General features: G+C 34.8%; 1 protein-coding gene across 1 annotated transcript in view; it reads left to right on the forward strand.

Moving 5' to 3' along the window:
• The first annotated feature begins 2,289 nt into the window (after positions 1–2,289).
• DIRC1 (disrupted in renal carcinoma 1) overlaps positions 2,290–14,524 on the forward strand; it is a 53,803-nt gene continuing 41,568 nt past the window's right edge. Inside the window, 1 exon segment of the mRNA XM_011936477.1 lies at positions 2,290–2,378. The gene's annotated coding sequence lies outside the window, so the exon portion shown is untranslated.

Genomic DNA, 14,524 nt, shown 5'->3' on the forward strand with positions numbered 1-14,524 from the left:
AACTAATAAGTGAATGTGACAAGTTTTCAGGATACTATGGTATTAAATTGAATTTTATTTCCGTATATTAGCACCAAATAATTGATCATATCAAACTAAAATAATTCCACTTTAAATGGCAAGCACAACTACTAAGACACCTGAGCTAGCTAATTAGTAAATAAGACCATGTGGAGAAGAAATCAGTGATCCACATTGTATATGAACTTCCTGCATGTGAGACCAACAGGCGAATTGCTCAGGCAACACTCCTTTTCCCCAACTCTAACTGTGGAGTCATAGAATTATGAGCAAAGAATATGGTTATTTCAAACAACTAAATTTTGGGGTGGATCACTACACATCAATAGGTAAGTGATAGAATTATTTCAGCTGCTTTGTGCAAATTCTGATTTCTCCTTTGATTCTAGGGTTGATTAGGAATGCATTGTTTACAAATAATTGGGAGACTTTTACTCTTATAAATATCGATTTCTAACTTTCTTCCTTTGTAGTCAGGGATTGTACTATGCATGATTTCTGTTGTTGAAATTTATTCAGACTCGTCTTATGGCTTGAAATATACATTTTTAGTGAAAGTTTTTTTCTACTTAAAAAGAATGTTTGTTTTGTAGTTCTTTGGGATAGAGACCTTGTGTTTTAATTAGTTCAAGTATATTGTGTTGCTAAATTATTTTATGTCTTTATTAATTTTGGTCTACCTATTGTAGAGTTGGTATTTACATCTCTGATGATAATTTTACAAGTTTATCTATTGTCCCTTTATTTCAGTAATATTTTGCTTCATATATTTTAAGCACTATTATTCCATACAAATATGAAAGTATCAGTCTTATATTTTTTAGGTAAATGTACAATAGAAAATATTAAGTAAGTTTAATTATTGAGATATAAATACTTCAGTCTGTGCTGTTCTCTTTTCCTTACAACTACTAAAATCAAAATAATAATACAATAGTCACTATAAACTGCCAGTTTAATGTGTGTAAACATCTTATACATTGTTTATAATTATTACATTTAAAAATAGATATTACGCTTCCTATTTCATAACATAGTCAATTTGTGACATGTAATATAAGGTAAATAATGTTACAGGAATTTGAATAAGTAAAAATTTGTCTGAATCCACAAGTCTTCTCTCAATGTCCACGCCTACAACTGGTTCCATTGTATTTTCCAATGCATGTTTAAATATCTTAAATTCAGCCATCATTGACTATTGTTGAAGTTGATTTTTAATCATTTGTTGTCTGAACTTTGGAAATCCTCTTAAGATTAATCATCACTGATTGTCCAGAGTGAGCTTTAAATTGCCATGCCTATCATAACATGTTTTCCAATTATCACTTGTTGAATTGTCAAAAACTGTAGTCTTACAAAAAGTGTTGTATTTCATTGTAAATATGTGAGCTAGTATGTTGGTTTTAATATGCCACTAGTTTTAGCTTGGTGACCAATTTGGCACACATGTAAAATTTTACACAGATATGTTAATTCCTCTAGACATTTTAATTTATTCCTAAACCTTGTATTTGTCCACAATAGATTTTCTTTTAAAACAATATTTTTAGGATCATGCCAATATTAGCTTTAAAGAAGGCCAGAAAAAGAGAAAATAATTATGTAAACTAAATTTCAACAGCAATTTCCCTGCCTTTTGAGATGAAGTAAGATTTATTCAATGTATTTTCCATTGAGTTCAGCCTATATCTCAAGAATTTTCAAGTTTCATCAGAATTTATGATCACTTTTGGCTCCTAAGTCCTGCTTAGTGTGAATCAGTTTAGGGATAAACTAAATGTCCAATATGTATTATTATGTTTTGAATTATATCGTTTTAGATGTGTATCACTATGCTTTTTCTTAGTTATGTCACACTACTTATAGAAACTTTTATATGTGTAAAGGACTACTGAATGATAGGTGATACAGAGATTTATACTGCCAAAAGGCTCATGATTTAATATTCCATGTTAGATATTGATGTTCCTAAAGTTCCCTCTCTCCTTTCAGATCTTGGGCTTCAGATTCCGATCATGTTGGTTAAATCATCTTTTGTTGATTACCCTTGTTTTTATTTTCTCTCTCCAAGTTCCTATTGATTTCTAATACAAAGCAGTTTAGTTGTGTCTCCTGTCATAGCAGAGTTTCTCTTGCCCTTAAGGTCTCACTTTCTACTTCTAAATACCTTCCAAGATGTTTCCATCCACATACACAATATCTTCCTTAAAAGAGAAACCCTGCATCAGTTGTTAAGCTAACACATCTTTCACCTCACTACAAATGTATCACTATTGAATTTCTCTCCACAAGTGTGAAGATGGCTGGAATAGATATTCTGGCATTGTTTCTCATCACCAGAAGGAAAAATTCAGGTGAGCTCTGTCAAAATGGTGGGTTGGTTTGGCACTCATTTCTCAAACATAAGATTTTAGGCCAGGAGAGTCTACTCTATTAATATAGTCTGAATAAGTGATCTTTCCTCTTAAATTTATAGAGTATTTTCTTACTAGTGAAAATAGACATGCTGTAAACTACCTCATATCCTAAAACCTTTAGTTTTAACTATACAGTGAACAACTTAATTTAACTTCTATACAGCATAGACAAAATATACGATAAGTGACAATGTCATATGCATTTAATGGCCTGGGAAAGGTTATTTTATTTGTGGAACGTTCTTCTGTAAAAATGTGTCTTCTTTGACATTGTTATGTGTCAGCTAACTCACATTTTCAAATCTGGAGTGCAGATATTTCTGAGTTCATCATTTATCAGATCTCTAAAGAGATGTATATCTATCTATCTATCTATATGTGTATATATACATATGTATAATATATATATTTGTTTACACATAATACTATTCCTGTCATTTTCCTCAAGAGTTCAAAACTATTGTGGAGTATTTTATTTTATTGTGTGCAATTCTAAATTCTCACTAGAGTTTTACTCTTATGATAGTCATAAATTGTTGGTTCTTTTTCATGGGACAGGGTGAGATTTCCACACGGAATAGCTGCCTTAAAGAAGTATTTCACATATTAAGAGTTATTAAAGTAATTTTAATTAGTCCCCCCAAAATTATTTTTCCTCGAAGCTGTTTGTTTGGAAAAATTTGGTTCTTGCTTTTTAGCATTAAGTTGTATAGATTTTTAAAAATAAACCAAGCACATAGATTTTTTCTTCTCTATCTTTCTTTCTTTGTCCCTTTTATTATGAAATGCATTCTGTGCCTATCCAGCTGTGCTGGCTGTGTGTCAGTAATGTGAGTCACTGACCAATGTTCTCCCACACATGAACAGGAACTAACACAAAGAAAAATAAAAGATACAGCTCTTGGAATTTGCTTACAGCCAAACATTAGGAAGGGAGGTAATTGTGTGATTTTCGATGAAGTTTGATTAGATAAATTTCTTTCTATTTGTGAATGACATTGCTATTTTCAGTTAGTTGTAAGAGATTAATGTGATGGAACTGTAATTAGAAGAGAAATGACACTGAGAGATCTCTTGATTATATTTTAGCTAGGAAATCCCTTGACAATATCAGCAAACATTTTTACTAAAATGACATAAAAGCAAAACATCAGTGATAAAGTGAAGACGGAATATGGGTTTCTTAAATCCATAAATTCTTATAATAGCCGACCATTAATAAATATTGGTCTACCTCTTTCTATTTTTTCATGTCTTTCTATGTGTTGATTAGAATTACAGGATCTCAGAGCTAGGTATAATATTAAAAGTTATATGGTGAAATATTTTAGAAATACTATTCCTAATTTTTACAGATAAGAATATCAAGTTCCAATATTCTTAAAAAATTTGCCCATTCCCATACAGATAAAAATTGTCAGAATCATCAAGTCTAACATTTGGTCTCATGATCTTGTCTACTGTGATTTCCAGTAAACTCCCTTTATCACCCCCCTCTTTTTTGCTCTAATTATTAGCAAAATTCCTTAACTCAGTGAATCGCTGGTGGCTGGCGTTTAGCTATTCCTAACTTGTCTGACAATTAAATAAAATTGTCATTTGACCCATGTCACTAATTTGCACTTGCATTGGAGGTAGATTAAACACCTGGGTTAAACCATATTTATGATACACAGAAGGTTCTAATTAAAGAGCGATTGCACTTCTCACTGCCAAACAAAAGAGAAACAGATTCACAAACATATTCTCATGCCTCATAGATGAGAAAGATTTAATAAAGTCAGTTGGCTGAAACAGTACTTTTGTTTCCCCCGTCTCCCTAAGGAGGAGAAGGGTGAGAAAGAGTCCAAGGGCAAAAGCAAATCGGAGGATGAAGATATGCCACGTTAGCTCTTTGGAAATACACACACACACACACACACACACACACACACACACACACATTCATTTCAGATCTCAGAAAAGCAACACAGACATAAATCCTATTCTAAAAGTTCTTAAACTTTACCTATTTCTGCAAGAGTCTCCAAACTATAAGTTGAATTTTTCTACTTACTTTAATTACTTTATTAACATTTTTGAAAACATGACAGTAATTTTGCTTTTCATAATGTGAGCAATGCTGTCTAGAGGCAGAGCTACTTCTGTGTGAAGAAAGGGGACATAGGTCCATTATGATGTCTATGTAGTTATGTAATCAGATATATCCATGATGCATACTTTGCATGTCACTAAGTTTAAATCAATGTAGAATTCTCTTTTGAGAAGAACCTAGCGTTCCTGCACACTTACAGGAACAAGGTATTAAAAACCTTGTTACAAACCCACTTTTTCTGAACATGTTATGAACAGTGAAATGCCTGCTCTTTATCTTGTGAGCTCAGACGATTAAGTATTGTGTAAATATTGTTGACCATGTGACTACTGTTATTTTTGACTCTGACTCTGTAGAGCTCAAATGCTAACTCCATTTATTGAAGCCTCTTCTGGTAACAGTTCTGGAAAGTTTCAAGAGCATGCAATAAAAAACAGTGATGAACTACCTTAGGAATGCAGTTTTACAAAGTTGTCATGAAAAAAGAAAACCTATTGGCTCTGGGAAAATGTTGTAAAGTGTGGTATAAATGTCTATCCTAGGGAAGAAAAGGACAATGAACATTGCAGCCTTCCTTTTTGTTCTCTTTAATCTCAATTTAAGACGTGGTGTTAAGGAACAGAGAGTGGAGAAATGGAAAGAAGAAAAGAGAAATGGACAGAGACAAAAAGAAAAACCGGAAGGATTTGGGGAAAGGGGGAAAGAGGAGAAAATTCTGGAGCTAAAAGTGGCTTTTTGTGATTGCAGATTTTTAACCTGGGGTATTGCCTTTTGATTTGGATATAACTTTGGCTTGGAAACTCTGACAAATGAAGTTGGTACACAGAGATGGAAGCAAATGGATCACTGCCAAAGATTTATTTTCAACTCTGGGCTCAAAGACAAAAATTGAGGAGCCTGTAGATATGTTCATGTATTTGTAGCCTAGTTATTAATGACAAGGGTGCTCAAAGCTCTCAGAGCAATATAAAGTTTGGGTTTGCGTTTCCCTTGTGTCATGTGTAATTAACTCCTCCCAGTCAGGCCAGTCCTTCACTTCCAAGTGACTCACTTTTATTTCGGATGATTTTCTGGCTACCATTCTTTCCCAGAGAAGATTATCATTTCTTAGAAATTCTGAGTAGAGAAATAGAGATTATGCCAACACAGAAATGCAAATTTATGTGAAAAGAGGAGGGAAAATGTCAACTAAAAAATCGCAGAGCATTGTCTGTATATTCTTTCCATCTTATGTCTTGACAAAATTTACTTCTGGTGAATGTTGTTCTTGTATTTATGGGATGTCTTTAATAGGCTTTTCAGTTACAGAAAGTGAAGCATCTACAGGGAAAAGTTAAGAAAATACACAAATTCCCTGGATAGTGAAGTAAAAGGTTTTAACCTTGGAGAGATAATGTTTTGGTTTTGTTTGATTTATTCCACATTCCACAAATTACTGTTTAGTGGAGTGGGGGGTAGGAATGGCGAGCAGTGGGCGTCATTCAGTTCTGAGCGACCAGGCCCCAGAGCCACCAGAACAGGCTTACACCTAAGGAGAAGGACAGGCACAAAAGAGCTCTCTTCGATGGGAATGAACAGAAAACTTAAGAAACATGATGTCTATATCCAGTTTTAGATTATTTCATGTCCTACATTGTGATTCTTCTCCATCATCTCCAAAGGCTTCAGTGCAGTCAGACACACGATAGCTGTGTGTTAATAGAGCCTTAGGGACGGTTTATGTTCCAACTTGGGACCAAGTGGTATAGGGAGAGGACAACACCCAGCATGAGCAAATGAGCAATGAGGCAGTGGTGATTAAAGAAAAGCCAGAAGTTCAGAGGAGAGGGGAGTGAACAAGAGAAAAAATATGTGTCTCGGTAATCCCTGGAATTATGGCCAAGGCTTCTGGACTTGATACAGTTACATTAGATGAAAGCAAGAGGATTTGGAACATTTGGATTACATAGGGAAATATATTATCCAATCATTGAAGGATGCTTGGAAATTAAAATTAGAATGCCTAAATATTTATAAATTGTGTTTCTAAGGTAATATACTTCGAGTAGTTTATAAAGCAAATAATTGTAATCTGAAAAGACCTAGAAAATGGAAGAAGAAAGAAGGTGACCTAAGAGATAAGGTGGTCTCTGTTGCCCATCTGATGTGATCATGGTATGGATGATTATGTTGCTGGGGAAAAAATTAAGGGCTGGTTTATGTCAGTCTCTGAATTTCAGGCATGTGTTTAGTCATCTGAAAGTGATGGCTCTGTACTGTCCTCAAGAATATCATTAAAGGACTCAACATATTTTAGATTTATTTCCCAAGTATTAAGTCCAGCATCCACTAACTATTCTTCCTGATTCTTTCCCTCCTCCCACCCCCAACCCTCCAACAGGCCCCTCTATGTAACAAACCTGCACATCCTGCACATGTACCCCTGAACTTAAAATTGTAAATAGAAAATTCAGAAAATAAAAAAGTTCATTTCCATCTCTTTTAATGGTTCATGGATATTGAATAACTGAGAAATATTAGAAATGTGAATCTTTGATCTTTAAGAAAAAAAGAATACCTAGCAATCACACTTTATAGAACTTTATTTGTTATGAACAAAGAATCAAATACTGTATTATCTTTATATATCTAGTTTAGGCGAGTAATTATTTTAGTGTGATTTTATGTAGTTGATTTGAATAGGCTGTAAGTTTCTAGGAGCTGGCTATATATTTATCTTCTTGGAACCCTGGAGTGCCTTCTGTTTAATACGTTATCAAATAAGTTTATTAAGTTAAGAAATTCAAAGAGAAATCTTAACATTTGAATTACTTGAAATCTTAAAAATATTATGAAAATTTAGAAAGATATCTTTGGGTTATGACACTTTGATCAATTAATATAAAATACATGAACTCTTAGGCACATATTTTCGTTATGGGTCCTAAGAAGCATATACAACATTACTACCTCTTGTAACCTCTAGGATTACTCTAGACTGGCAAAGAATCTTTTTGCATTTGACTTTTATTCTCTGATGATTTTTATTACAATAACAGTGAAACTCTCCAGAATTAGAGCCTGAGTCAGTGAGGCCCCATTTACAAGTTGTCTTTTTCAGTCAGAACCTGAAGGGGAACACATCACATCTCCAAACCTGAAACAGATGTTTATTTCCCAGGAACAAATGTTCACATTAAAGCCGGTTAATAAAGTAGTTGTACACCAAGTTATTTCATGAGTAAATGGGGCCTCTCTGTCTTCTTTTATTGTAGTTACTTTGTCAGACAGAATATTGCAGGTTCAGCTGAGTCAGATATTACATTATTATAAAAAATTATTTTTGATTTCTGTTAGAGATTTCCTTTAAAAAATAATTCACTACTTAAGTCTATTTGCATCCACATATAATCCTTTTGATCTTAGCTAGAACTGAGGGTCATGAAAACAAGAACAAGCATATGAGATGTTGACTTTTGGATTCAGAGTTGTGTTATGTGACACAAAGATAACTATATTAGTCAGACCAAACTGAATTCCTTTATATGAGATGTTGAATTTTGTCTGTGGTCATGCTGAAACATTACTATAATTCAGATACATTTAAAAACAACAATACTCTATACATTATACCTCATATTTCCAAAAATGATATTTAACATCCACAGACCAATTTACTGGTCAACATCAACTTTTCTATCTACTGATATTATCATATAAATGACACCCAGCAAGGCCGGGTGTGGTGGCTCATGCCTGTAATCCCAGCACTTTGGGAGGCTGAGGAGGCGGGGGGATCACCTGAGATCGGGAGTTCGAGACCACCCTGACCAACATGGAGAAACACTGTCTCTACTAAAATTGCAAAATTAGTCAGGTGTGGTGATGCATGCCTGTAATGCCAGCCATTCGGGAGGCTGAGGCAGGAGAATAGCTTGAATCCAGCAGGCGGAGGTTGCAGTGAGCCGAGATCTCCCCATTGCACTCCAGTCTGGGCAATAAGAGTGAAACTCAATCTCAAAATAAAAGAAAATAAAATATAAAAAATAAATAAATAAAATGACACCCAGATTAGTGTGAGTGTCATTTAATGGAGAGATGGGGACAGCAAAGAGTATATAAAATATTACACACTGTCAAAATTGTAATTAAATAAAGCTTATGAATCCAGGGTATTCTGACAGGAAAAAAAATACAACAGAATTTTCTAAGTAATCTGCTACAAATATCTAGAATCACTTTGATATTTGGTAGTTTATACTTTGTTAGCAAAAAAAAAAAAAAAACTAATTGAAAAAAATCAGATATTACCACATGATGAGATTTACAAACTATTAGGAAATAGAAAACAACAGTCACATTTTCCTTTTCTCATTCACCTCAGAATAAGTCAGGATCTAGTTTAAATTAAAGCCAATATAATTTGAAGTATAAAAAATAAAATTTTTAAGCAATGAGAAGTATTACTAAAAAGAAGTTTCTGATATAACCGTGCCCTGGTAAAGAAAATTTATTATGGAGCTAAGTATGCGTGTCATTTAAAGGAGAGATGGGAGCAGCAAAGTGTATCATGACTGGGAAAGGAAGGACGGAATTCCTAGTGGGGTTGACTGAGTCCTGATGAATTACATGCCTTTCTCTGCAATCTCCAAGGCATATTATTTCTTGCTTCAGTTGGAGTGGCAATAATGGCATTTGGAAGATTCACTTTCCTTACATCTCGTGGTCTAATGTACCCCTTTCTTACTACTTCCACGGCTTGGTCTCAAATTCAAATTTCTTCTACTTATGCTCTAGGCTAACACAAGAGGTAGGAAGACAAATATTTTATAAATGTATTCAGGAAATTATGCAGTACAGTCTGGCAATCATTTTACTTTCTGGAAAAAACATAAAACACCACATTTGGGTATTTATAATGTAATAACTTTAAGGATTATTGTGGGTCCAAGGCATAATTCCCCAACTTTTATGTTATATTGTAAACTGAAAAACTTTCTTTCCAGTTAAAAGAATTTTAGACAAGAGGGTGCAGGTAAAATGAGTGGGGTTGAGAGTGGTGCCAAACGGATGAGAGGGATCAAGGAGACCTCTTTGTTGCTGAAATCTGGAAGAAAAACTACTTTTTTTTTTTTTTAAGAGGTTAAAGGTTGCTCAGCTAGCTCCATCAACAGGTGTAGACCTTTTGCTCTCTCTCACTAACCTGAATCTCTCAGCTCTTGTTCCTCTTTTCTTTCCCCAGATCTCTGAATTTCAGGAATCCATGTTATTTTCTTTTCTTTTTTTTTTTTTTTTGAGACGGAGTCTCGCTCTGTCGCCCAGGCTGGAGTGCAGTGGCCGGATCTCAGCTCACTGCAAGCTCCGCCTCCCGGGTTTACGCCATTCTCCTGCCTCAGCCTCCCGAGTAGCTGGGACTACAGGCGCCCGCCACCTCGCCCGGCGAGTTTTTTGTATTTTTTAGTAGAGACGGGGTTTCACCATATTAGCCAGGATGGTCTCGATCTCCTGATCTCGTGATCCGCCCGTCTCGGCCTCCCAAAGTGCTGGGATTACAGGCGTGAGCCACCGCGCCCAGCTCATGATGCCCTCTCAATTTTCCTTTTCTCTTGACCTTGGCCTAAGTCTTAGCCTTAGTTTTTTCAGTGTTTTGTGCTACACAGTCATCAGATGAGAGATTTTGTGGTGTCAGGGCTCTGGATCTAAGCTATTATAGGAATGCAGCGATGTGGCAAAATAGTTGGAAAAGCAAAAGTTCAGAAATAGATCAAATTAACTTTCTTTTTACTCAGTCATGCCGCACAGAGACAAGTCAATATATTTATCTCAAGACCCACTCCTTTTTTTTTTTCTGGTAAATGACATCATTTTAAAAAATACTTAGCACAGTCCCTGACCCATAATATGCATTCATTAATTGTTGTGGGAGGTGATAAAGGAATAAAGCCATTGCTACTAGTATGTTATTATGATGATTATTGTTTAGATACTATGCAGTCCAATCCCTCATGCAGTGAAGCAATATTTTCTACAATTTAACTGCCAGATAAATATCCATTCTTTTAATAAAATGCTTTTATAGTTAACAATTTACTGCAAAATTGGCTCTGCCCAACTTACACTCTTTGGTACTACCCAGTGATATTACATAGAATTGATTTATACATTCATTTATCTTAAAACACATATCCACACACCACTTAGCACTAAGTATGTCCTTGAGAATAAAAATACATACTAAAAATATAAAAATTAGCCCGGTGTTGTGGTGATGTCCACCTGCTTCTGTAAGCCCAACTACTGGGGAGGCTGAGACAGAAGAATCGCGTGAACCGGGGAGGTGGAGGTTATAATATTTTTGTTTGGTATAGATAAAAGTGGTCACTGCTGGGCGCGGTGGCTGATGCCTGTAATCCCAGCACTTTGGGAGGCCAAGGTGGGCGGATCACGAGGTCAGGAGATCGAGAACATCCTGGCTAACACGGTGAAAGCCTGTCTCTACTAAAAACTACAAAAAAATAGCCAGGCGTGGTAGTACGCGCTTGTAGTCCCAGTTTACTCGGGAGGCTGAGGCAGGAGAATGGCGTGAACCTGGCAGGCGGAGCTTGCAGTGATCGCGCCAGATCGCGCCACTGCACTCTAGCCTGGGCGACAGAGTGCGACTCCGTCTCAAAAACAAGCAAACAAATTAATTAATTAATTAATCAATGAATTAATAATAAATAAAAATAAATACATAAATTTAAAAAATGGACTGTGCCAACTTATTATGGGACTAAATTGATACAATGACAACTTTTCATTTGGGCCAGTAGCATCTAGCGGCTTTTCATTAAGACTATAATAGCAGAAGCCAAAGACAGTTTGTAGGATTGTTATTTTTCTGTTGTTTGCCCCATTTGTAATCATTCTCATAACCACAGAGTGCCCATCCTCCCAACAAAACAAAGACTATTATGTGTGACTTCTTAGGCCTTCAGACTGAATAGAAGAATATCTCCTAGCATGACAATTAATCTAATTCTCAGGGAGGCCAAGTGAATGCAGCAGAAATTCAAGGCACTAAATATGTTTTGAAATAATTTTTTTTTTGGTACTTCAAAAAAATTGAAGTAGTTTTCGGCCAGGTGCGTTGAATTCCAGCACTTTGGGAGGCTAAGGCAGGCAGATGACCTGAAGTCAGGAGTCTGTATCCAGCCTGGCCAACATGGTAAAACTCTGTCTCTACTAAAAATATACAAACTAGCCAGGTGTGGTGGTGGTGTCCACCTGCTTCTGTAAGCCCACCTACTCGGGAGGTTGAGACAGGAGAATCGCTTGAACCCGGGAGGTGGAGGTTGCAGTGAACCGAGATCACACCACTACATTCCAACCTGGGGTGACAAAGCAAGACTCCCTCTCAAAAAAAAAAAATATATTTGAAGTCGTCTTCATGAAAAAAATCAGAAAATTTTGTCATTCTTTACAATTACTTCATCTTTTTTTAATTTTAAACCAAAACAGGGAAACCTATAATCTTTTCAGTGTTTAGGGCTTTAAAACCTCTTTCTGGCTCTGTTTCATTTTCTTATAATTCAAGTTATTAAAAAATGACTAGATGTGATTGTCATTTTAAATAACAAAGGTAATATTTATTCTTGAATTATTTTCAGATTCTGGTAAAAATGAAACTCATAGGCAAAACTTAATATTCTTTACAATTTATAATTTTACGGTTGTCCATGAATAAAATGTGTTTTAAACTTGTCACTGCTTTTAATCTCTGTCAGATATTGATTGGCCTAATTGTAACTTAATAGAGGCACTTTTTCACCCTTGACTTCAGCTTCTGTTCACTTTTGTAGGTAAATTGAGTTTAATGGGAAGATAAGCTTCTCCTTAGAAATAGCAGCATTAGCCATCTAAGTACCTCTGTATTAGTGAAACCAAACTCCTAAGATGCATATTATTGACTCCAGGAGAAAATACCATGAAAATCATTTTCTGCAGTTGGTTCTATGTTCTTGTGGTGTTGATTATTGGAGTAAAATAAGAATTTGGGATAAAAATTATATTTTTCTCTGCAAGTAATAGCATCTTACAAGTAAATCTGTACTCAGTCTAGAAAATTCGTAAATATATGTCAAAATAATGGTTTCTTATGCAACCATGTTCATAGAACAATGTGATTTACTAAAGGTTCAGGGAAATATCCAAAAGATGACTAGAAAGAACCTCAAATAATAACAACATTTAAGGAATTGACTGCAAGTTTAGTCTATAGAATTTAACTATCTGTACTCAGGGTGGAACTGCAGTGAAGGAGTAGTGTGCCTGCTGTTATTTTTATAATTTAACCCTACATTGCCCATTCGTGTGTTATAATGCTCGAGAAGTAACGTTACAAATTTAATTTCAACTTTAAAACACCTTTAAGGTTATTTTCCAAATCTCAAATAGATCCAACAAGAGTTTCAGAACCTTCTTTTAAAAAACATTCTTCCATTTTTATGCTGTTCTTTTTTTAAAAAAAATTAGTCATGCAATATCATAAAATTTATTTAGCAATGCTCCCATATGGATAAATCATTTGAATTAAGATTCCAGGGAAGAATAACTTTTTTGAGTAACAATGTTATCTCAAAATTTAGCTTCAAAACTATAATTCCAGTTTATAATAACTATATAAAACATATAATAGTCTAGCTTGGTAGATATATATGTAAACCTCAGACTCTAAAGCTGCTTGAGTCCTACTGCTACTTACAACTTTAGTATACCAAACTAAATTCTCTGTACTTACATGCAACCAAAGTGATTTCTAGAGGGTTTGGTTAAATAAATCAGGTGCATTTCTTGAGGTCACAGAATGAGTCCTCAACAGGCAGAAGGTGGAGATGGAAGCTAGTTGTGGATATTTGTTAGCAGTGATGTACGAGATTGTAATCCCTGCTGTCAATTCTGAAGTACATATATAAGGAACGCATTTTCATTCAGGGACACTTAATTTGTAGATCAGTAGCAGAGTTTTGAATTGATTTCTTTCCACATTAGTGCCAAGTATTTTTCCTCCTGAAGTGAGGCACTGAGCATTTATCCTCCAACTTCAAAATCAACCACTGTTTTTATAAAACTTAGAAAAAAATCCCCATGTTCTTTTTCCTGGTGTTTAAGATTTGCCCATGGTTTGTCCATAACATATTCTCAATCACATTACTCCTAAAAATTAGAGTCAAGTCAAGCATATGTATTATCTGATATGTATGTGTATTCTACAAGTTTCTATCTCTTTGCCTAATAATGTTTTCTCTGATTACTTTCTGAATTCCAGGAGCATTACACACTTGACATTCTTTTCAAGTGCACACAGAATATTTTTTCAGCATATGCCATATGATAGCCACAAAGCCAGCCTTAATAAATAAACAAAATTTAAAAGGATTGAAATAATATGAAATGTGCTCTCTGATATAAATGGAATAAAATTACAAATCAATAACAGAAAGAAATTTGGGAAATTTATGAATATGTGAAAAGTAAACAACACAATCCTAAATAATTAGTAAGTCAAAAAATAAATCACAGAGAACATTAGAAACTATCCTGAGATGAATGGAAATAAAGACACAACATGCTAACATTATGGAATGGAGTTAAAGCAGTGCTTGGAAAGAAATGTATAACTCTAAAGATTTATATTTAAAATATATTAGTTCAAATTACCACAAATTTAGTGGCTTGAATTAATACAAATTTATTCTATTACAGTTCTATTGATTGGAAGTCTCACTGAGTTAAATTCATAGATAGTGTCAGCAGGGCTGTGTTCTTTTCTGGAGATTCCACTGGGAGCATTTTTTTTAAAACCTTTTCCAGGAAGTAGAGACTACCACATTCCATGGTTCATGACTTTATTTCTTCACCTGCAAAACCAGCAATGGTGGATCCAGTCCTCACAACACATCATTCAGACCTCCTCTTCAGCCTTTCTCTTGCAATTTGAAGCACTCTTGTGATGACACTGGATTTTCCT

This window comes from Colobus angolensis, unplaced genomic scaffold, assembly GCF_000951035.1.
Source record: "Colobus angolensis palliatus isolate OR3802 unplaced genomic scaffold, Cang.pa_1.0 Scaffold153, whole genome shotgun sequence".
Classification (NCBI taxonomy): domain Eukaryota; kingdom Metazoa; phylum Chordata; class Mammalia; order Primates; family Cercopithecidae; genus Colobus; species Colobus angolensis.